The following is a 24,260-nucleotide window of genomic DNA, read 5'->3' on the forward strand; positions in this document are numbered from 1 at the left end:
GACAGTGGACAAGTCAGAGAGACCAAAGACTCGGGACAATGCCATCGTCACCAAATAGCGCTGACTTCTAGGTAGTTCAGCCACTTCAGTTCTGCTGTTGGTTGATAATCCGTGAGGATTTCTCTTTCTATGAAACTTTGACTCTGCGTTTTTTGACCTCACCACAGTGACACGGTGACATGGGGGTGGGGTGTGTTGGGCAGGACTTCTTGCCTGCAGCATGCCCTCCTCAACTTATGCCCATCCAAGTGTCTCCCAAAATTGCCACCTGTAGCCTGGGCACATACAACTGTGACTTCAGCAGTGCCCAGTGTGTATCATGAAATTCCCACATCGAAATAATTTTAGATTTTTTTTATTAGAGCAATTGCAAAAATATTGAAAAGAATCTCATATGCTTTTTAACTCTCCAGATTTAACTCTCTGTGTCACCCCCCCACACACACACACATACACATACACAAACCTGTCTGTGTATGGGTTTGTGTGTAATTTTCTGAACTACTTACAAGTAAGTTGTCCCCGTGTAATCCCTAGAGAGCGTATTCTCTGAGGCAGGGGCATCCTCTGACCTAAAATCACTGTGATCGAAACTGCTTAAGTCCCCTACCTGACATCAACAGTTTTTCTGTTCTTGTCATTGACAGCAAACATGTTGGCCCTGGAGCCAGTTAGGATTTCACAGTGCATCTAGCTCATGGCTCACCTGTGTGTTTTCACCAGATGCAGGTCCTACACTGGGTTTTGTCCTAACTCTGATGGATCCAGATAGTGAAAGCCGGTGTTTGGGAGGAATGCCCGACAGTTGATCCAAATCCATTTGAAAATGGTCCCTGTGTTTGTTTGTTTCTTTATTTATTTATTTATTTTATTTTATTTTATTTTATTTGGTTTTGGTTTTGGTTTTTTCAAGACAGGGTTTCTCTGTGTAGCCCTGGCTGTCCTGGAACTCAGAAATCCACCTGCCTCTGCCTCCCAAGTGCTGGGATTAAAGGCATGCACCACCACTGCCCGGCTCCTGTGTTTCTTTCTTATTGGCCTGATCTGACCTTTGAGTTCTGGATTTGGGTGATTACAGACCCAGTGTCAACCCATAATGACCCTGTAGAACCTGCTCACAAGACCCTGGAAGAAGTTCCCTTCCCTCTTTCTTCCTCACTTAGAGCTTCTTGGAATCGAAGCCTCAGAAGCACTTTGTGTCCCCATCATTGCTTCTTTCTCTTTATCATTTGGTTGCTAAGACTGGTCTCACTGGGAAGCCCTGGCTGACCTGTACCTCAGTAGACTAGGGTGGCCTTGAACTCACAGAGATCCATCGGCCTCTGAATATTGGCATTAAAGTTTTTTTGCCACCATGCCCAGCTCTAGATGGGAATATTTTAACAGGCCTTTCTGAGCAAGGAGTCATGACAGGAGACTCCACACAGTTGCCTAGGAACTGCTATCATATGTTGGTGGATCAGTCCCAGTTCCGTTCTGTGAAGTCTGGTATGCTTCTCCGTGGAGTTGAGACTTGAAAGAAAACATCTTCTTCAGAGGCCTGTATGTTTCTGATTTTGGCTCCTCTGGAGAAAATGCAGGACCAGTGCTTGCGTGCACATATATGTGTGAACACACTCACACTCATACATGTATACTCACCTAGATGTGTGCATGCGCATACACACACACACACACATTCATACACTCACACACACACATGTAGGCACAACTTGTACCAGCCATTAGCTTTTGGATATAAGAGAGTCAAAATACAACTTTAAGAATGACTTTTTTTTATATATCCCCAACTCTGTGACACTGTCTGAATGATCAGCACCTTTGATGCTGTTATTGAGTTTCATAATGTCTTAAGTTTTCTCCAAAAACATAGGGTGTTAGTTTCAAAGTCCAATTGAAAACACATATTGGGGAGCATTTGGGAGAGCGGAAAGCTTGTACAAGATGCTGAGCTTAAAGACTCCGCCTTCAAAGACAGAACATCACCTGGGGCTCAAATCCTGTTTCTAATTCTCAGTCGCCCTCTAGGGCCCTAGCGATTTTTGTCACGTTGGTGGCTCCTGCACATCCACTGGCTTCACACAGCTTTTCTCTGTTGTAAATCTTCTCATCTGAGCTCAGCCCCCCCCCAAGCAGTCATTTCCAGGAGAGCCGCTGTTTTACATACTAATTGCATTTCTGCAAAGGAAAAAAAAACATCATTGAGATAAATACATAGCTGATAGCATGTTTAAAGGTCCTTCTGTATTTCCTCCCCTATTATCTGCAATGGCACACTTGGGCAAACACTGGCCTGGGGCCCAGGTACAGATGGAGCAGGCAGATCCAGTGTCAGCTGCTTCCTCCCCACGACTGGACCTCCAGATTGCATCCTCTGTCAAAACTTTGAAGGAGGGCTTTCAGTAAAGACGGTATTCTAATTCCCTTTCTGATGCTGTGATAAAAGGCATCTCGCCAAAAGCAACGTAGGGGAGGAAAGAGTTTATTTCAGCGTACAGTCTCAGAACATGTCAGGGAAGGAATTCAAGGGCCTCACCTCCAACCAGGAACTCAGTTGGTTATGGAAGTATAGCAAGATGCTGCTTGCTGGCTCTCTCATAGGCTTACACTCAGCTTGTTTTCTTCTACAGAGTGGGACCACCTGTCTAGGGAATGGTGTCACCCACAGTGGACTGGACCTCCTAAGTCAATTAACAAGGCAGTCTCCCACAGACTTTTCTATAGGCCAGCCCTTAGTTGAAGTCTAGGCTGTGTCAAGTTGACAGTTAAAGCTAATCCCAACGGATGGAAGAGAGTTTTCTGAAGTCCCTGAAAGCCAGGAAAGTGGCAGAAGACTTGATTGGCATAGACAGTGTTCTGGATTCAGTCACAATGGTCCCTTGGAGGCTTCTGCCAAATCAGCAGGAGCATCCAGGACCAGTAAAGGACACCAGGAGAAGTTCTCTGCTGTGCCTCTCTAAATGAAGATCAGTGAAGACAAAGACTCAAGACCAAGGAAGTGTTGCAAAGCCAGCTAGGCAACCTCCCACTCCCCACATCATTGTCTATTGAGTCCTGTTTATACTCCCTCCCATAGGTCCTGACTCAGCAAAACACCACGTGAGTCTGTATCAGCTGACATCACTCTGCCAATCGGCCTGAGTCCACAGAAGCAGCGCAACCCTGTCAGAACACGACCAGAAAAAAAAAAATTTTTTTTGGTGTATTTCTTTCTATGAAGTCATGTCAAATGATGACCATCAAGGAATGGCAAGGTGTACCAATACCATCCAGCATTGTCCACCGTCTGTTGGGTTACATTTATATTCCTTCTTAACATCATGTGTCCTTGAACGTGCTTGCTTTAGCAAAACATCCTTTCACCTGTGTCTGCTTTAGGAAAGCATCATTTGACATAAATGATTTTCCAAAGAAACCTGAAGTTTCCATTTCAGTTTCCATTACCTACCTGCCTCTCTCTTTCTCTCTCTCTCTCTCTCTCTCTCTCTCTCCCTCCCTCCCTCCCTCCCTCCCTCCCCCTCACACACACACACACAGCATATGTAGTGAAGATCTAAGGGCATTTAAGCTTTAGTCAATCATTATTACTATTCAACATTTCCATCGGTCACCGTTTATTTCAACATTTCCTGAGTTCGAATCCCTGCCCTTTCCCAAGTCTAAAACCCCAGACACTTTGCTCTGCGCTTTCTCCCACAGGCAGTCACACTGTTGCGTCAGGACCACGTGCCACCTTCTACAAACTACAGGAACAACACATATATGAACTCTTTTTCTGGGCTCTCTGTTATATAGAACACAAGTCATTTCTCATTCCGTAGAAAATATTAAATACGTTTTAATGTTCAACCTACCCGAGGAGTCTGATACGCATATGACACACACGCCCTCAGATTGAAACGTGATAGCTGTGTGCCTAACTTCAAATACTAAACCTAGCGGTGTCATGGATGAGTGCGCCGCCCTCCTGGTGAAGTAAGGTACTGCAGATATTAGACTAGAGAGGTGCTACCCAACTTCTTTAGGGGTGGGGGATGTTGGCTGGAAAGATCGCTCAGGGGTTAAGAGTACTTGCTGCTCATTCATGAGGACTTAGGTTTGAATCTCAGCATCCACATAAGAGGTTTTACAAGAACATGTAACTCCATTTTCAAGGGCCCAGCACCCTCTTCTGACCTCCAAAATACATCCATTATACCAAACACACACACACACACACCACCACCACCACCACACCACACCACACCAAATGCATTAACAAGAAGAAGAAGAAGGGGAGGAAGGAGGAGAAAGAAGAACAATTAGAGATTCTTGATGGGGCATTTTTATGATTTAAGCTCACTTCAAGATTTCGGGACGCTGAGAGCTTGCCCTGGGACAGGATCTTGGGGCCACTCACTTGGTGGAAGACTTTGAAGACCAGCCCTGTCCCTGCTGTGCACACCATTTTATCCTTGTGATTCAAGGTTTTGTATCAACTCACTACATGCCAGCAGTAGCTAAGCAACCTAAAATCAAAGCGTCCTCATTCCTTGATAGATGCCCCTGTTTAGGGTGGAGCACAGCCAGAGACAAAGCGCGCGGCTGCGCACACGAGCATCAGGGCCCTGTGAGGGAAGCCTGGCCATTGTAGGAGCAAGGGGTTCTAGAGAAGCAGAAACTGAGGAAGGCAATAAAGGCTTTGGGAGGAGTTGATGATCCTTCGCCTCCGGCTTCCCACAGGCTCAGGTGAGGGGTGTGTAGCTCCGGTGGCACGCTCTCTACACACCTGTGCTGTCCCTGGCTCCACCCCTCCTCCCTTCTCTTGGCTGTCTGGGAACTGTACCTCCCAGGTTCCCTTGCCTTCCAGCTTCTCCACCTGAGTCGGTTGAGGGTCTGTGAGGAAATGAAGATACAGGATTTTGCAACCGGTGCCGTGCGTTCATTTCCACCTCTATCCTGCTGCTGGTACTGGGCTGTGGCAGCATCTTTTCTAGCTCCAGCTGCCTGGGGCAGCATCTCTCCTCACATCTCATTTCGCTCTCCACGGTTGGTGTTAGTCCCTGAGAACCCCCACCATCCCTGTCCTTCCTCCCTGAGGGGCTGGCAGTGCCCCCCCCCCCCAGTAGTTAACATCCATCATCTTGATCTTAACCCTTTCGCTGCCGTGTAGCCTGTTTTCTTGTGTTCAAGCTCCTCCATTGAAGTCACTATAGAATTTCTTTTTTTCTCTTCTTTTCTTTTTTTATTTTTCTGACTAAATATCTGACAAGGTAGCCCTTTTTTATTCCTCATGTGCATACTCAAAAGCATAATTGGATCATTTCTGACCAATAGAGCCACAAGGAAAAATATTTAGGATGAAGATCCTTGGACACAAAACCTCCTCCTCTGTCAGATCCTAACATAGACAATAGGGAATGTGCAAGCCTTCCCCACTCAACACTATTTTTCCAGCAATTAAATGGGATTTTTTTTCTAATCTATTCCTAAAGACCTCTTAGCAACATAAACAATTGCTTGTATATTATAAGTCACATCACAGTACATGATGGTTCTCATAGATCTGGAATTTGGTCTCCTCTGTTTTTATTGAAACCCCACTATATATGCCAAGCATACAGTATATCCTTTATAAATATCTATCATCAATATTATCAACCATGGCTGTGACACACAGTGGAACCAGCTCTGAATTGCTATTGAGACCCTTGTGAATCACTGGAATGAAATAGAAACTCGAGGATAAATTCATTTTGCCTGCTGAACTCATTTTGCCTGCGGCTGAAGAGATGGCTCAGTGGTCACAAGCACTTTACTGCTCTTCTTGAGTACCCAGGTTTAATTCCCAGCACTGACATGGTAGCTCACAACCATCCTTTGTCCCAGATCTAGGGGCCCTGAAGCCTTCCTTCTGACCTCTAAGGGACCAAACACCTATGTGGTGTACATACATTTATATAGGCAAAACAACAACAACAACAAAAAAACCTTATAAACATGCAATAAATAAATCTAAATGAAGACAAAAATTAAAACTTACTTTACCTGGTAGTTGAACATTCTTTCTATGGGAGGTTCTAGGACAGCTTTTCATACAATACTATTTTTTAAAAATTATTATTTTTATGTGTATGTACATGTGCTCCCTATGTGTTCAGAAGCCACCAGATGTCATCAGACCTCCTAGAACTGAAGCCACAGACAGTTGTGAGTCACCCTGTGCATGCTGGGAACTGAACCCTAGTCCTCTACAAGAACAGCCAGTGCCCTTCACCGCTGAAGCCATCCCTCTTGCTTACCACAGTATCATTGCTTTCATGGGCCATATTTTAGAAAGACCAAAACATTACAATAAGAAATCGGTTGCTCATATTCTACACATAAGTCCTTATTTGCAGAAGCAATAAGGATTTGTGTATATTTCATGTCTTGATTACCCCCACCCCCCGGGAGCACAGAGGGCATTTATTAAACGACAAGTTGTATGAATTTTCTCATCTTGGTCACAAAGCACCCATCAGCAGCGACTTATTGAAAGAGAATTTCACCTTGGCCCTCAGATCTGGGGGGAAATCACGGTTTGTGGGTAGGAGCCACTTGGTCTGTGGTAAATATAGCTTGTGACTGGTTCTGATCTGTGGGCCCAGAAAACCCAGTAAGTGAACAGGAACCAACAGAACCCACAAAAGCCCATCCCCCATGACCTGCCAACCCCACCCAGGCACCAAGCATAGACCGCATAGACGCCTAGAAAGCTGCACCAGACCCCGCGGAGGCTAGAGCACGCCAACAAGTCAAGGGTATCATTTCAGATTCGGCTTTCACAACATTCCTAGCCACCTCTCCACAGGGTTCCCCAGTGTGGGCCTGTCTCAGTGTCTCAGGATGACTTGCCTCTCCGAAGCCCCTGTCGCACAGCCACTGTTGTTCACTCACAGATTTAGTCACTAATGAAGTCTGAGAGGGCGGTTAGTAAAAGTCACATGGCACACCAATTTTCATGTCTTCTAGTGAACACAGAATTAGATCCCCCCCCCACACACACACACAAACCTTGATTCTGTTTTCTGATTGAGTCTACATTGCCCAGAGAGAAACCGGAAAACATCTATTTATTCCAGAGTCAGCATCTCACTCGATTGAAAAAGGACACATGGGTACCTCTCTGTGTGGCTGCGGATTGGTTATAAAACGGGACTCACTGTTTCTTCGTCAGAAAGGGTTTTTGAAGAGGTGAGGGCAGAAACCAGATGTCTTGCTTTGGAACTCTAGATGTCCATTTTGAGGCATGGATTGGATCTTCTTAAAATTCCAGGCATCTCATTGTTGCTTTTATATCTCTGCCTCATAAGGTCCAGGGTAATTCTCTAGGACAAAAGGAAAAAGAAAATGTCCTCGTAACAGTACAACTCACTCACAGCAAACCAAAGTGCGACTCTCCTGTCCCTTCCCTGTCACCTCCCTAGGTTTTATTGTGTTAGTGAAGCGCTCCGAAGCTTAGGGCCTATTTAATTATTCATGGTGCTGTAATGTTTATGTGATCTGAGTAATTATTATAATTATGCATTGTGAATTTTCATAATTAATGACCTCACTTGGATTTCATTTGGCACAGAATATATCCAAAAGGGACTCAGACGGGGGTGGGGAGTGGGGGTGGGGGGAGGATCTCCCAGGGAATCAGAATGAAACAAGCACCGTGTCCTAGCTTGGCTTTTCAAAAACTCGGTGGGAGCAGGCTGAAGAGGTGGCTCAGCGGTTAAGAGCATTGACTGCTCTTCCAGAGGTGCTTGGTTCAATTCCCAGCAACCATGTGGTGGCTCACAACCATCTATAAAGGTATCTGGCACCCTCTTCTGGCTTGCGGGTGTACATGCAGCACAGAAATCATACACATAAAATAAATAATTAAAAAAAAAATTTGGTGGGAGCCATAATCCTTCCTCTTGAGGAATAGGGATGGGTGGTACCTTGAGAAGTGGAGAGATGGGATCCATCCCTAGAGTGTAACCTGATACCTCAGTTTAGCATCTTCTGGAAGCCACCCACACAAAGCTGCTCTGGTCTGGTGGAACAAGCCAGGTAGACCAGTAGGACCACCCACTGTGAGGAAACAAGATACTGGCATCTTCTTGTGATGACTTTGACAGTCCATGGTTTCAGAATCTGATAAAGCCACCAAGGCATTCGCCAACCCCCCACCCCAGTAATATGTAGCAGTAAGATGGTCCATCCATGAACACAGCCCTGTCCCCTCCCCCCGGTTCGGCAGAGTGTAACATACAGGTCATTTGCAAGTCGTCTGTGGTGCTCTGAGTATGGGAAGACAGACAGGCTTTGTGTGTGGTGTGCATGAAAGTGAATGTTCACATGTATGCAAAGGGGTTTATTTCAGGAACCTCCTTTGCCAATGTATTTACGGAGGCAGGATTTCTTCCTGAGCCCAGGGCTCACAGATATGGCTAGTCTAACTAGCCAGCTTGCCCTGAAGTTCCCCCATCTCTACCTTCCAAGTGTTGGGAATGCAAGTAGATCATCAAACCTGCCCTAGTTTGTATAGGATATTGAGTGTCTGAACCCTGGTACTCAACACTTGGTAGCAAGCACTTTATCCATTGAGCTCCCTCTGTAGCCCAAGACGGACTTTTTTTTTTTTTTTAACTGAGAGAAGTAATTCTCCAACTCTCTAGGTTAAAAACAGTTGTGTGGCTTCCTTCTATTGAACACTAAGGTAAATCAGAATAATATAAAGATTTACCTGAGTATCACTTAAGAGAGTCCCTCGAGGGGGCTGGTGAGATGGCTCAGCGGGTAAGAGCACCCGACTGCTCTTCCAAAGGTGCAGAGTTCAAATCCCAGCAACCACATGGTGGTTCACAACCATCCTTAACAAGATCTGACTCCCTCTTCTGGAGTGTCTGAAGACAGCTACAGTGTACTTACATATAATAAATAAATAAATCTTAAAAAAAAAATTTATATAAGGAAAAATAAGAACAAGGTAAAGCAGCATTCTTTAAAAAAAAAAAAAAAAAAAAAAAAAGAGAGTCCCTCGATTTAAGTGCGCCTTCCTGGACTGAGATGTCTTTCCTAATGTACCCTGAGGGCTTGAGAAGAACGAGTCTCATCTATTCTGGATGCATGGGATGAGAATGCCTCTTTCTCTTTCTTTTTCTCTAATTGCAAGGGACATATCTATTAGTCTTCCCCTTCCTGAACTTGTGGGATTCAATAGTGAGAAGGATCTGTTTTGAGGGGTTGAACTAGTCAACTTCTTGCTTGGCCCTGGATTGAAATGAATGGTCACAAACAGAATAAGCAACCGCAGCGAAGGGGCTAATGTGATATCGACTGTCTGGCTCTGGCTAATTTTCTGTGGTTTGAACACCACGCATCCTTGGCTGGATATGATGCCCCCTCGGATTCCAGGCCAGGGGCTGGAAATATTATAGGGCTTCCGTGTGCAACCAGATTTACTTAAAGTCATAAAATGGATTATGGGATGACTCCTCGGCCATGCCTCTGAGTAATTTATGACCTCAAACATGCTTTGGGGTCTATAATAAGCTTCCTGGATCTTTGGAATCGTGGGCAGTTTGCCTTCATTAATGTCCAGTCTTCCCCCCATTGAGCTCTTCTACTTTGCTTGTCTGTAGATGCTGGCTTTGAAGCATCTTCAAACAAAGAAGGCCTGGTTGTGATTCTGAGTCTCAGACTCAGCCAATCTCTTTCTCTCCCTCCTCCTCTCTTCCCACCCTTCCAGTCTCCATCTCTTTCCCCCCTCTCCATCTCCCTGTGTGTGTGTATGTGTGTGTGTGCCCATGCATGTGTGTATTTGATGTTTATGTATGAGAGTCTGTGTTGTGATTCTTGTGCTCTCTCTCTCTCTCTCTCTCTCTCTCTCTCTCTCTCTCTCTCTCTCTCTCTCTTCCTCCCTCCCTCCCTCTCTCCCTCCCTCCCTCCATCCCTCTCTACAATAACAATATCTCCTAGTGGGTGTGGAAGATTTCAAATTTTATTTAGGATTTAAGATGACATCTTTTTTTTTCTTTTCACTTTTACTTTTTTATCTTCGGAGCTCTCCGTGCTTTCAAAGAAAACCTCTCAAATACCACCGTTTGTGTTAATATGAGGTGGTAATCCTTTACTGTACTGTGAGGCTGAACAAATTCTATGTCTAACTCCAAGCTTTGCAACACCAGTGAGAAGGTCCTTCCTGACGTGCCTTTAATTCAGCATGAAAGAAGTGCAAAGCTATAAGGCAGAAGGAAGGGAAATCCTTTCCAATGGCTCACCTTTCATGACTTTAGTGTGCTTAAGCCTCCTCCTGGCCAGCTATCTGCTATGATTCGGGGTAAACACCCTATGGTGTCTGGGAACCTGGTCCTCCCTGAGACCCAAACATTGGCTATCAGATTCTAATGAGTATTTGCAGCCTGCGACCTGCTTTCCCTCTGTCCCAGTGATTCTCAACCTTCCTAATGCTGTGACCCTTTAATACAGCTCCCCATATGTTATGGTGATTTCCCCAGCCATAATATTATTTCATTGCTACTCCATAACTTCAGGTCACTACTTTTATGAACCACAGTGCAAATAATATGCAGGATATCTGATATATGACCCCTGGGAAGGTCGTGACCCACAGATTGAGAACCACTGCTTTAAGATGTCCGTAGAAAGCGCCCTGAAGAAGATGAGCTAACTGTTACCCTTCCTTCTAAACCCCGAGATAGCTCCCTTTGTTCTCTGGGTCAATCCAGACCCCCCCCCCCCCCCCCCGTGATCTGCCTCCTTCTTTAACTTCTCCAGCCTTAGCCCCACCCCTCTTCCTAAGGCTGGCTCCTTCTGGTTTAACTTGCCAAATGTTCTCCCCCCTAGGCTATCTCCTTTTGCTTTAGGTCTGTTTTTAGTTTGAGACTATTAGAATGAAGAAGGGAGTGCCCTAAAAAGGGAGGCATCAGAGTCTTTGCTTCCTCTCTCTCTGCTCCTTCCTGGCCTGTGTAACTGTTCTAAGAGGCCAACAGCCCCAGGCCCCTGATGTTAGTCCAGCATGGACAGAGCTCTGTCCCTTTGCCATGAGCCATATCTGCAAAAATCTCCTGCAGCAAAGGGACTGAGCCACACGGGGTCCCTTCCTTCTGCCTCCACATCCTTCCTGAGCCTCCTTACTCCGTCCTCCTTGCCCTGCAGTCTGCTTTCAGAGCATTCTGCAAGTAGAATTGTTTGGTGTTTGAGCCCTGGAGATGCCCAATGTTCTCACCCTGTGAACCCTGGAGATGCCTGATGTTCTTGCCCTGTGAACCCTGGAGATCCCTCATGTTCTTGCCCTTTTTTTCTTCTGTCCCTAAGCCAATCTTTAATTATGTAAACAATAATAAATACTTCCCTTTGGGGGAAAACTTTAACTACTGCAGATAATATTGCTTGCATCCTCTCTGACTCTGAACTCACACCTACGCAGGTCTGGAACCTCAGCTCACCTCCTGAGAACCCTTTCCTTTCCCACCTGGGGACAGACCAGGGTCCATGTTTTTTATGCCCTGCACATATTCCTGATAGTTTCGACTTTCCTTTCTTACGGTAGTAAGCACCAACGTTTATAGTCACTGTTTCATTTGAAGCTCTGTGTGCACAGGGATCTTTCTTCTCTCCTGTGGAGTGTTGTGTGCAGTCATGTCCCCAGTGTGGCACTGGTTTCTTGTATAGTGTTTATTTGATGCTTGGGGCAGCTGTGTAGGACTGGGGCACATCCTCGTGTAGACGGGGCAGCCAGTGGTAGAGTTATTGTAGAAGTCCGGTACCCAGACTCTCCGCCCCATGGTTTCCTTTCACCTATCACCACATGCTGAAAACTCACAATTTTGCTGGAGACAGGAGCCATGAGACTCACTGCTGACAGAGGCTCCCCGCTCCCCAGCAGCCCTGAGTATCAGGCAGCCATGTTTTATACATGGGACTCCCATCTTCTACCTCTGAGTTCTAGACCCATTTAGAGCCCAAGAAACATCTCCTAGCAGTTGAGTGGCAAGTGAGAGTTGCTTAGGAAGAAGTCTCCTGATGTCAGAGATGAGAAACTGACACAGACGCCCCACCCCCACCCTGACAAAGGCTATACTCCCTTTTACCCTGGCAGGAAATAACGTTGGCATTTTTTTTTTTTTTTTTTTTTTTTTTGTCTAAACAGGAATCATTAGTGTGAAGAGTGGGAGGCATTCAGGAAAATGTGCATTGTTGCCAAAGCAGATCATGAATGAAAGCTCCAGAGGGCCCAGGTCTTCAAAGGACCTAGAACTTCACCTGTCCTTCAGACGCAAATCGCTCTGAGGGTGGCCTCCTATGACCCTGACTCTCGGATGCCTGTGGAACTGGAGCATCTCAGACTAGGTATCCCGAGGTAGCTTGTGCAACTCTAAGATGCTGGTAGGGAAATGCGCAACCAAGTCTCAATCAGGTGAAGAACAAGAGCTTGGTCCCCGGGGAGCCTGAGTAAGAAGCGCACATTTAAACAGAAAAGTCAGTAAGAGGACTGGACAGACCTGGCTCATCAACAGGTCTTATGTAACTGCTAGACATTTTTTTTTAAATTACATTTATCTGTTTAGTGAGGAAACGTGTGTGTGTGTGTGTGTGTGTGTGTGTGTGTGTGTGTGTGTGTGTGTGTATGTGTGTGTGTGAACCTGCATGGCACGTATATGGAGGGCAGCAGATAACTTGGGGAGTTAGCTCTCTCATTTTATCACGTGGGTCCTCAGGGTCAAACTCTGGTCACCAGCCTCAGCCACGAGAGCCTTCCCCAGCTGAGCCATCCCGCCAGTGGCTTTACCTCATGCACAGGTGACAGGGATGCTGGGTATGGATTGTGTTCAAGGTCATGGAAAGTGTTGAGAGACAACCATATTGGTTAGAGCCCATCTTAAATGGAGGCTTTTATAAAACAACTACATTGTGTAGAGCAAAACCCCCAACCTTGCCTTTTGTAAGTACAAGGGTTGGATAGGTAGCTCCGTTGGCAAAGTACTTGCTTTGGTAGCAGGAAGATCTGAACCCCAGAACCTAAGCAGAAAATGCTGGGTGTGATGTTTCATGCTATGGTCCCAATGCTGGAAGGCTAAGACAGGCAGATCCCTGGGGCTCTTTGGCCAACCATCTCAGCCTGCTTGGTGAGAGCTCCAGGCATATGAGAGACCCTGATTCAGAAAAGAACACTGGTGCCTGAGAGGTCACACTTGACATTTTCCTTTGGGTTCCACATACATGTGCACACACGTGTGCCTGTGCGTACATACGTGAACATGCACACCTGTAAATAAGTACGGAACAATATTTAGCACCAGCAGTCCGTGGGCTGCAGAGTTGAGCTGGGTTAAGCCAAAGATGCTATGGCTACCGGGTTGCCTTTTCATATCTCAGATCTTCCAAAGAAAGCATCGCGGCTCCGATCTCTGGAAGCATCTTTGGATATTAGGGTAGTGTGTGCATACCCTACTCCCAACCTGGGCAGGAATGGGTATATTCACAAATAATGAAAAGGAAAATCTGACCTTTCTCATGACCTTGGAATGTATGTCCATTTATTCCTGACTGCCAAGACACTGCTATAGACAGGTGGCTTCAAGTTTCTTCCTACAGATACCAAAATAAGTAACACTACTTACACAACTCCCTGGTGTGTAAGGAAAGGGAGGTGTTACTATAAACAAAAGGACCTTATGAGAACTGGAATGCAAAAATATATCAGGAGAAACTGGTCCAGACCCCTGGCTTCTGAACCTTGCATTCCTCTCAGGCCAGGCTACCTGCTGACTTAGTGCAAGAGTCATCACATTGGCACGAGATGGGGAGATTCTGACCATGTCAACCTGCCCCGTCTTCCCTGGAAAAGCATCGTGTGTGAGATCTCAGTAAGAGGTGTGAGCTGTTCATTCGTAAGAAGAAAGAGACTTGCCATCTCAATTATTCTGGTCCCACACCACCTTGGCAGTTACTCCATTTTCCTTAATTGCCAAAGCTGTGCAAAGTCCCTCAAATCTTGCAGTTATCCCAAGCCCACGGTGCAATCCATTCTCTAAACATTTATGCTTCCACAGAACTCGAGATGATTCTGCAGCTTTGGGTTGTGGTTTTGTGGCTGCTTTTAAATTTTTTTTTCCTCCATTGGAAATTAAATTATCTGGAATGAGGAAGCCACAGCTGTTAAACAGTGGGCACTTGGTGACATTTAAACATCATTATCTTATTCTCTAATGGAAGAAATGGCTGGTCATTAGAGAGGAGTCCTCCCTGCTACAATCCGCCGAGGTCTCGTAGTTTATAAATTGCCTATTTCAGGAAGACCTCCGAGTCCATCACAGAATGGTTTCAAAGAGAACTCAGGGCCAGTTTTATCTACCTCTGGGTCTTTTGAAAACTGCTATGGTGATAGAATTCTCCAGCAAAATGGTACCCTGACCATGGGCACAGCCTTGAAGTGATAGCAGACTGGTAAGGATAATTACTACAGAATAAATTCTAGTTTTGTTTCTGCCACAGGAATAAAATATCCTGACCAAAAGCAATGCAGGCAAAAAGGGTTGGTTCAGATTAAGATTCTAGTTTGTCATCTGTCACTTTGGGGAAGTCAAGGGAGGAACTCAAACTCAGATGTGGTTATATGACATCTACAGTCAAGAGCAGAGAGCAAGAAGTTCTTCCGCCTGCTTCCTTAGACACAGCTTTCCCCTGTCCTATTCAGACTTCCTGCCTAGGGAATCCTGCCGCCCACAGTGGATTGAGATCTCCTCCATCAATTAACAATGTAGACAATCCCTGACACACATGCCCAATCAAAGCTCTCTTCTCGGGTTACTCTAGGTTGTGACTAGTTGAAATTTAAAACTAACCAGAGCACACTGCTTTGTAGATATAAATAGAATTGTCCAGGGACACAGACCTTTACCCAATATAGAGACCCATGTACAATTGGGGCGTTCTGCCATTTTCTTTTGTGACGGTTTTAGGAAGGCTAAAGGGAGAGCTGTGTCATGACTGAGATGTGATGCTTCTGTGACAGCAGGAATTCTGTGTCGAGTATCTATGTCATTATTTCAGTACGCTGTTCTCCAAAGCCTTCAGAAAGGGCATATTTAAAAAAATAAAAATAAACGAGTGCTGTCAACTGCCGTGGTGGCTCAGTTTCCCTACTACCAACTGGATCACTGCTCAGGTTTGGGAGAAAAAGAGAAACAAAAGACTCACCAATGATTCTGCAAAAATATAAATAAATTATTGGAGAGATGAGATCTGGGGCTCTGTGATCTAATTTGTATTTTGCAAAAGGCACTAGGCATTCCTCGGGGTAGTTTAGCACCAAGGAAATTGGAGTTCATTGTGGCAACTTTGAGAGAAGAGGGAGTAGCTAGCCCCAGGGATTGAGAAAGTGACTGATGATATCTGTGACTGTTATCAAAGGATCAAAGGATGAGTGGCAGGAGGCTTTCTACAATTGAGGAGGAAGGAAGTTCTTCCAGATGTTTTGTGGCTGCTGCTGTTATTTTGAGACAGGGTCTCACACAGCCAGGGCTGGCCTCCAACTCAGTATGTAACAGGGTGACCCCTCACCCTTGATCCTCCTGCCTCTGTCTCCCATGTGTTGAGATGTCTATGCCACTAAGCTCATTCTATGTTCCCAAGGGCTCCTAAGGTTCCATATTTTCTTCAGGAGTCCAGTGGTCCTCAGGTCCCTCAACCACCCATGGATGCATGGCAATGGCTGAATCTTACCTGCTGGCTTCAAAGACTGGATCTTCCTTGTATCCTGGCAGAATGGGCATTCTGCAGTCATCTCCTCCCTAAATCAGGGTATTATTCAGGAGGAAGGGGGGGGGCAATAGCAAATTGTCAGAAAGCACGAAGAGCGTAATTGGGAACCACGATTAGCTTTAGAAAATCGAGTGAGTAAAGATGTTGAGAATTGCCTATGCATAAAACTGTAAGCTTCAACTCTCCGGATTGGGGGGTGGCGGGGAGCGCACGCAGCTTTCAGGGAACTGTCTATTAATGTTCACGATTATGTTTCGTGGCATTTTCCTGGATGAATTTCTGTCAGGTGACATGAAAATGAGGCCAGATATTTTCATAATCCCCTGTGACCCACATGTATTATGAATCCCTCTATCCGGTTGTAATTTAGCTCCAAATTATTCCTCAAAGTCTATTAATAATTAAGGAAAGCTAAAGTTGCATTATCGCTTAATGGCGTTTTGACTTTTTCAATTCTTTTTTCTTTTTTTTTTTCTTTTTCTTTCTCTTTTTTGAATGTTCTGAGTGCATATCTTGCTATGTCAGGCTTTGCCTGGCCTGACATACCCAGCCTTTCTGCTTTCAGTTCATGAGTCTTGGAGTACCCATGAGAGGGGCTCCACCTTCCTTTTCATTCCCAGAAGTCACTGTTGTCCTGACTCTGGGCCCTCCATTCCTTCTTCTTTGTTGGCAGCTGCTACTCTTAGCTTTTGGTCTCTTGGATTGGATGGTGCCACGGGAAGTCACATGACCCAGACATGTCCAGTGACAGCAGGGCAACCTAGGGAGTTGGCAACTGGGTCCAAGGTTGGCAGATCTTCAAAGCAGGGGCCACTGAGAAGCAACCAATAGTAATCCATAGTAATCCATAGAGTTTGACTCTTAACAGCTGAGACTCAGCCATTACATGTGGTTCTTGCAATTAGTTTGGCTTTTTTTGATGTTTAATACTCAACATGACAGAACATAGTCACCTGGGAAGCAAGCCTTTGGATATACTTATGGGGGCTTTAATTGATTGCATTCATTGTGGGTGAGAAGACCTGTGTCCTGGGAGGTGGCCCAATTCCCAGGGTTGAGATCACTGAACCTGGGAAAATTCCTAGGGCAGCCATCTTGCCTAAGACTGTTCTTGCTGATTGAGCCAGCCCAATGGGTTCTCATAATGTTACCTCGGAGAGTGTCTCTTTCACATCCAGCCATTCCCTGAGGTTTGTCACCTGCAGTAGCTTCTGCTTAAAGCATCAGGGAGTTAATTCTCTTGTATTCACTATTGAGCTGGTCAAACACGATCTTCCTGTTCTCTTATAGTCCTAGTGAACCAGATTTGGGACGTGCTTGGCCTTTTTATTATCTGAAAGCTAGTCCAGTCAATGGTGCTTATGGTGGCGGCCATCAGGGGACCACAAGCGGTGCTGGTTGAAAGGGAAGCTGGAATGGTACCTGAAAGGTTGTTGTTGCTCAATAAACCTCAACTTGATGCACATAGGATCATTCCCCGGTTTACTTTCACTGGGGAAATGGGTCTCCAACCACAGTTCCCCAAGGGGAGGAGAGAGGGAAGGAGCTGAGAGACCTGATACATGCAGTTAGCTCACACCTCTGATAACCTTCAGGGAGCATCCTCTGAGCACTGCCTACAGGCCGGAAGCTCCCTCTGCTGAAACTTATTTGCTGTCAGGACTCTGAATCTAATCTGGCCCCATCCCCTGGGCTGAGGTCTTACCTTTATGTGATCAAACTGGTTCAGTGACCATTTTTCCGTCTCCTTATAAGTCAATGGCATTTTTATTGATTGCTTGATATTGCCTTCTCTGATAGGACCTCATGTAGCCAAGGGTAGTCTTGACCTTAAACTCTTGATCTTCTTGATTCCACCTCTCTAGTGCTGGGATTACAGGAATATACCAGGCCGTGTAGTTTTGGGGGATCCTGGGGCTTGAGCTCAGAGCTTCGTGCATGCCAGGCAAACATTCTACCAACTGAACTACTCATGCCCTTAGCAATGAGCTGGAAAATACTTTCAGGTCAGGGGGCAGGGATGAGAGTTGTCTGGGATGTTTGGCATATCGATGGTGACAGATGAGAGGGCAGGGTGACAGAGAGTAGGTCCTCTCTGTTGTCACAGAGGCGTTGCTGCCTGGGTCTAATACATTGTAGTGCAGGCACTGGTGGGAAGCAGGTTGATTCAAAGAGAAGCCATGACCCAGGAGGCAGAAACCCAAAGGATGGAAATGCCGTGCTCTTATTTGTGTCCCTTATTTAATAACTGACTTTCGGCAATTTATGGACAGAGTCTTGGGTCATTGTTTTTAAACTCTTAGTGATTGATAGACACTCAACAAACACCCAACACACTTCTTTTTTTAATGAAGTGAAATCCTCATAGCACACATGTCTTAGTTTCTCTTCCTGATTGAGGCTATGACAAAATGCCCGAGAGAAGCAACTGCGGAGGTCGGAGGTCAACTTGAAGGACTCCGTTCTCTCACTTTACCACATGCAGCCTGAGGATCCAACTCAGGTCCTCCGTCTTGCCAGAGAGGCAAACTTTACCCACAGGACCATCTCAATAGGCAAGCTTTATTTCTAATTCCAGGTCTCGATCTATCTTGGGTTACCCTTGAACTCACCATCTTCTTGCTTTAACTGTCCCTTTACTGGGACTGCAGAGGTACACCACTGGGTCTTGCAAACACTAATGCTACTTTGTGTGTGAGTGTGTGTGTGTGTTGTGTAAGTGTGTACACACGTGCGTACAAGGGCGTGGGTGGGCTGAGAAGTTGGAGCGGAGTGCCTTGATCAACAACTCCCCTCTGTTTTTGAGACAGGCCCTTTCAGTGAACCTTGAGCTCACTGGTCAGTCAGATTGTCCTGCCAGCAAGCCCTAGGGAGCCTCTGTCGCCATCTCTCAGCACTAGGAATAAAGGCAGGTGCCATGAGGCCTCAGTTTTTGTATGACAGACCCTGTATATGAGCTATTGCCTTAGACTAGGACTCTATTTTAATGACAATGGCCTGGAACTCTGGAGCCAGATTCCCACCTACCTGTTCAGGTGCCCCTGTGGTTTTAGCCAACAGCCTCTTATACACTAGTGAGCAGAGTCCTCATAGCTGTCTGGCTGATAAACTCAGTGAGGACCCTGTATCTGGCTTCTGGTTACTCAAGATGACTGTGGCCTAGGATGCATCACACACACCCTAAACAAGATGCGGAGCTTTGGCCACTACTTAGCTGTGCATGAGTGTCCTTGGTACCACACCTCTGACTAAAGTGACCCAGCCAAGGCCAGCCTGAAGGTGGCCCACTTCCTCTCTCTGCCCCTTGCCTTTGTTTCCTGAAGGAAAAAAGTCAGAGGGTGTTGCCATAGTGATAGAGTGCGCTGACTGTCGAGCAAGTCGATTAGATGTGCCCGGAAGTGCATTCAGCTAGCTCATGGCCCTTTCCAAATGATTATCTGCTCCCTTTCTCTGCTGTGAAAGAAACGTGGCCACGTCTGCACGACATGCCACTCAGTCACCCACATTCTGCCACTCCTCGTCAGGACACCTTGGTCTTCTCTATTAACCTTCCTATCCTTGGGAGCCAGTGAGCCCCCCATCTTGCCATCTGCGGCCAACTCACTGTAAGGTCCTCAGGGTGTTCGCCACTAAAAAGCACTTGTCCTGGTTGCTCCTGAATGTTCTCTGAGGAATGACTGATTCAGAAGCTGCACCACACCCTTTAGCCTCCTCCTAACCCAGACTGGATTCATCAGGATTCTGAGTAGCAGGTGACAGAAATCCAACTCCAGGAAGCATTCGGAGTGGTCTCACCATTCACTGGGTCTAACAGTAGAGATGTCTTCAGGTAGAGCTGGTTCAAGGTGATTATGAAATGCACCCCCCGCAAAAAAAAAAAAACCCTCATATTCACCCAGAACCTCAGAATGTGATCTTACTGGAGATATATCTTTGTGGAAACACTTAGTTACTATGGTGGCCCAATGAATGAGGTGTGTCCTTATAAGGAGAATGAAGAAGGCTTGGACATTGACACATGGTGGGAGGACAGGCATGTAACAGTAGAGGCAGAGGTTGGAGTGATGGAGTTACAAGCCAGGGAGCCTGTGAATCCACAGCAGCAGATGGGGAGAGGCAGTAAAAAGAGCAACTCAAAGCCTCCAGGAGGTGCCAGCACTGCCTGACACCTTTGTCTTGAACCTGGAGGACCCTGGAGGACCCTGGAGGACCCTGGAGGGTTGGGTGTTCTTGTGCCTCAGCCACACTCAGGTAGAAGCCAGCTGAGTAGCTGAGGTGGTGACCAGCCAACCGAGCTCAACTCCACAAACAGTGCTGGTATAGAAGAGTCGGGTGTTTTGTTTTGATCTGTTTTTCCCTGGCTGTCCTAGAGCCCCCTCTGTAGACCAGGCTGGCCTCCAACTCAGAGAGCCACCTGCCTCTGCCTCCAAAGTGCTGGGATTAAAAGTGTGTGCCACCACAGCCAGGTTTTCTAAATTGTTTTCAACGGTTTCATACATTTGTTTGATGAATTTTAGTCTTTTGCGTCCATTCCCCTCCCTCAGCCCCTTTCTCTACCTCTGGTATCTTTTCTTCTCAAAAAAGTCCCCCCTCCTTTCATGCCTTCTTACCCACAGAGTTAAGTCCCTGACGCCCTTCCCCCACTCCACCCCACCCCCACCCCAGCATGGGTGGGAGGGCATCTTCTGAATTAAGAGTAACTTACCAGATGCTCCCCAGAGAGTGAACCTCTACCCCCCCCCCCACACACACACACACACACGCAACCATTACTTGTGAATATACTCTGAGGAGGAGCAATGCATTGTGGGCCCTTACTCTACCCGTGATGCAATGTTCAGGATCCCGTCCTATGCAGATGACCATAGCTGCCGGTGAGTTCACAAACCCTTACCCAGGTCAGAGCGGTCTGCTGCCGGGCTCCTCACATTCAGATCCTTCCAGCCCCTCCTCTGGGATGCTCCCTGAGCCTTGGAGTGGATCGCACAGCCAACCCGTTTAGAACCGAGCAGTCCGCCATTCCCGATTCTCTGCGCCTCGCCCAGCTGTGTGTTCCTGCATCCACTGTCTGCCCTCTGCAATTTGGGTGGCCCAGAAAGGAGAGCCACCCCCCTTCCTCATCAGCCACGGGCTTCCCCCTAACCCCCAAAGAAGGGCACATGTCATAAGGGACCAGAAAGGAGAGCAGAGCAGGCTCAGGCTGCTGGTGGCTCCCTAAGTCCCCGTTTTCAGTATAAATTCCTTCCCATCTGCACAGGACCAAGAGGGAGCGCATAAAGTGAGATCTTTTATCATTGACCCTCTGGCCACACTTCTTGGGTCCACGATGCTGGTTTTCATCCTGGCTCCCGAGGACACCACCAGGGTTCGTAAGTTTTCACGGAGCACAGAGAAGTTGTGACCACTGTGATGTCATTTCCTGGTTGACATCAGTGACAGAATCGCCTCAGATACCAGTGCTCTCCATCTCCCCACGGGAAGTCTCACTGCTCACACATCCTGCCTGCTGCCTCCACGGGCCCAAAGATACAGATCTCAGAGGCCAAGACTCGTGGCTGGCCTCTATTTCTATAGAAATTTTTTCCTATAGCCAAGGAGTCAAGGATTTTCTTGATGGGATTGTGAACTGGATTGGGCAGAATTTAATCAGAAATATGTTTTTGTGTATGTGTGCACACGTTTTGTGTGTGTGTGTGTGTGTGTGTGTGTGTTCCTACAGGATCAAAACTATCTTTACACAATTACCTAAATGAGGACCTAGCACCTGGCTTGGGAATGCACCAGCCGAGACCGTGTGCAAGTGGCCAAATTGGGATTTACTTATGAAGCCTGTACTGGCTGGTTCTGTGTGTCAACTTGACACAAGCTGGAGTTATCACAGAGAAAGGAGCTTCAGTTAAGGAAAGGCCTCCACGAGATCCAGCTGTAAGGCATTTTCTCAGTTAGTGATGGGGCAGGGGTTGTGGGTGGTACCATCCCTGGGCTGGTAGCCTTGGGTTCTATAAGAGAGCAGGCTGAGCAAGCCAGGGGAGGCAAGCCAGTAAGGAACATCCCTCCATGGCCTCTGCATCAACTCCTGCTTCCTGACCTGCTTGAGTTCCAGTCCTGACTGCCTTTGGTGATGAACAGCAATGTGGAAATGTAAGCTGAATAAACCCTTTTCCTCCCCCAACTTGCTTCTTGGTCATGATGTTTGTGCAGGAGTAGAAACCCTGACTAAGACAAAGCCGGAAGGTGCTGTGGGTCTTCCTTCCTATGTGTGCAGCCCAGCTGCTATCGGCAGAACCACATAAAAATCTATGTGGGGAACAGTGAGTTATAATCAGGGAGGCGAAGAAATGGCCCAGCATGGGAGGGCTCATTTTTTTTTATATATATATATATTTCTCCATAAGAGAATCTTTTGGGTTCTTACAAAGAAGAAGAAAAAGAAAGAAAAAAAAAACAACAGCCCCTGCCCTTTCTTGGAGGTGACCTGTTCCCATCCTCCTGTAAGCTGTCTGAGACCTTGATTAAATCCATCACTCACAGCTGAGAAGGAAAGGGTGGGAAAGCCTAGAAATGGCCGGGGGGGCCCCTGGGAGACACTTGAACTCGGGATCTATTTAATAGCTCTTGGCATGAAAGGCAAACAGGAGTCTCTCAGAGATCAAAGGACTTTTATCTCAGTGGAGAGATCTGTCCCTTCACTCAGTTAATGTCTGAGCCAAAAATACCCGGAGAGAGACACACAGAGAGAGGGGGACTAGAAGAGGAAGTGTTGCCCGCTTCTGTCTTTACGGCTCCGGCTCTCAGTGTTTACTTTTCCTTAGGTGGGGTTTGGGAGTGTTCTAGGAACGTGTGGGTTTTCCATGACTAAAAGCATGAATTAGCCACTGGCCCGTTCACAGCTATTAGATATGCCGCTGGCCAGAGGTTCTCTGGCTCCTTTATTCCTCAACTTCTGAAGGTGTGCTCCCACTGAATACACCTAGTACACTCAGTCTCAACACTGGAGAGGCTGAGGCAGGAGGCTAGAAAGGTCCATGCCAGCCTGGAAGATAGAGCAAAACCCTGAGCTGCTGCCCCCCCCCCCCCCCGTCCCCGACTCATCTCTACCCTGAATGGCAGAACACCATTTAACCTGCTTGTGGACGTTGTACATCGTGGTGCGCACTAGGCTCCGCACCACGATGTACAACGTCCACAAGCAGTGTCCTTGCAGAGGACCTAGGTGTGGCTCCTTGTACCCACATAGCAGTTCACAACCATTTGCAGCTGGAGTTTCAGGAGATCCAGTGCCGCCTTCTGGCCTCATGAGAAACATAGACATGCATGCAGGCCAAACACTCCATATACAATATCAAATAAAATTAAATCATAATAAAGAAGAGAACCCACAGAGGAGGCCAGAGCCGCAGCAGGCAGGGATTAGAATGATGTGTCTTAAAAACCAAGGATGGTAGGCTGCACCAAGGGCTGGAGAAAGAGCCAGTATGCCTTCTGTCTAGGCATCAGGATCTGTGTAAGAAAGAATCTGGCGTTTTGAAACTGCAACATTATATGTGTGCTTGCCTGGCAGCCACAGGATGCACGCAGTTGTGAGGACTCCTGTCTCCCAGCGAGGAGGCCCATCCCACAGCTGTGCAGATACTCAGAGCTGCTGTTCAGCCCCAAAGCTGTGAGATATGTCACTCAGCATCCAGAAGAAGGCAGTGAGGATGGGCTGGGCCAGGGCTTCTAGAAGGATCCCTTTGAGCTGGGACCTGGGGGGAAATCAAAAGGAATAGGTACACCATAACCTGCAGAGGTGAATACCCTGGACTGAAGTGACAACCAGTCTGAAGTCTGGGAATGTCATGGCCACAGCCATGAATGTCGAAGGTGAGATTGTATAAGGAGGTAGCAGTGTGAGATTGTAGTCTGTTGTAACATGAAAAAAAAAAGGAAATAAAGAAGAAAAGAAACCCAGAATAATTTTATAAATACTGAGGAAGCCGGGTCTGGTGGTACAGGATCCTAATCTTTATCTCAGCCACTTGGGAGGCTGAGACAGCAAGATGAACTATTCAAGTCCTGCCCCGGCTATGACAGTGAGTTCAAGACCAGAGTGGGTAATTTAGCAAGACCCTATCATATGATAAAAGGTGGAAAGAGGGCTGGGTTATAGCTTGGTGGTACAATCCTTGCCTAGCACATAGGAAGCCTTACATTTATCGTTAGCACTGAAAAAGTATTCATAAATAAATTAATAGAAGGAACTGATGAGTATCACCCAGGATCCCAGGGGGAATGACACTCCGAACCCCTCTGCTTGGTAGATCTACCTGATTTCTTATAAGAAATGTGAATACATTACCTGGCATTTGGGGGCTGGTATTGTGAGCGGAGGCAAGCCAAAGAGGAAGGGTGTGTTTGAAGCAGGAGCTGTGCTAAATTGAATAAGCCACACTTACGTCTTCCTGAGACAAAGCATGTAGACTGTGGTCCTGGGTGGT

General features: G+C 46.6%; 1 protein-coding gene and 1 long non-coding RNA gene across 2 annotated transcripts in view; one reads left to right on the top strand and one right to left on the bottom strand.

The window, feature by feature from the left end:
- Tmem132c (transmembrane protein 132C) overlaps window positions 1-24,260 on the top strand; it is a 307,579-nt gene that overhangs the window by 13,649 nt on the left and 269,670 nt on the right. The gene's annotated exons all lie outside the window — the stretch shown is intronic.
- On the bottom strand, window positions 1,761-21,171 carry LOC110313011. Its single transcript, XR_002380082.1, has 3 exons — window positions 21,083-21,171; window positions 13,527-13,608; window positions 1,761-2,178 (listed from the first exon to the last, which is right to left on the bottom strand). It is a non-coding gene; the product is annotated as an uncharacterized LOC110313011 (long non-coding RNA).

Source organism: Mus pahari, chromosome 23, assembly GCF_900095145.1.
Source record: "Mus pahari chromosome 23, PAHARI_EIJ_v1.1, whole genome shotgun sequence".
NCBI classification, from domain to species: domain Eukaryota; kingdom Metazoa; phylum Chordata; class Mammalia; order Rodentia; family Muridae; genus Mus; species Mus pahari.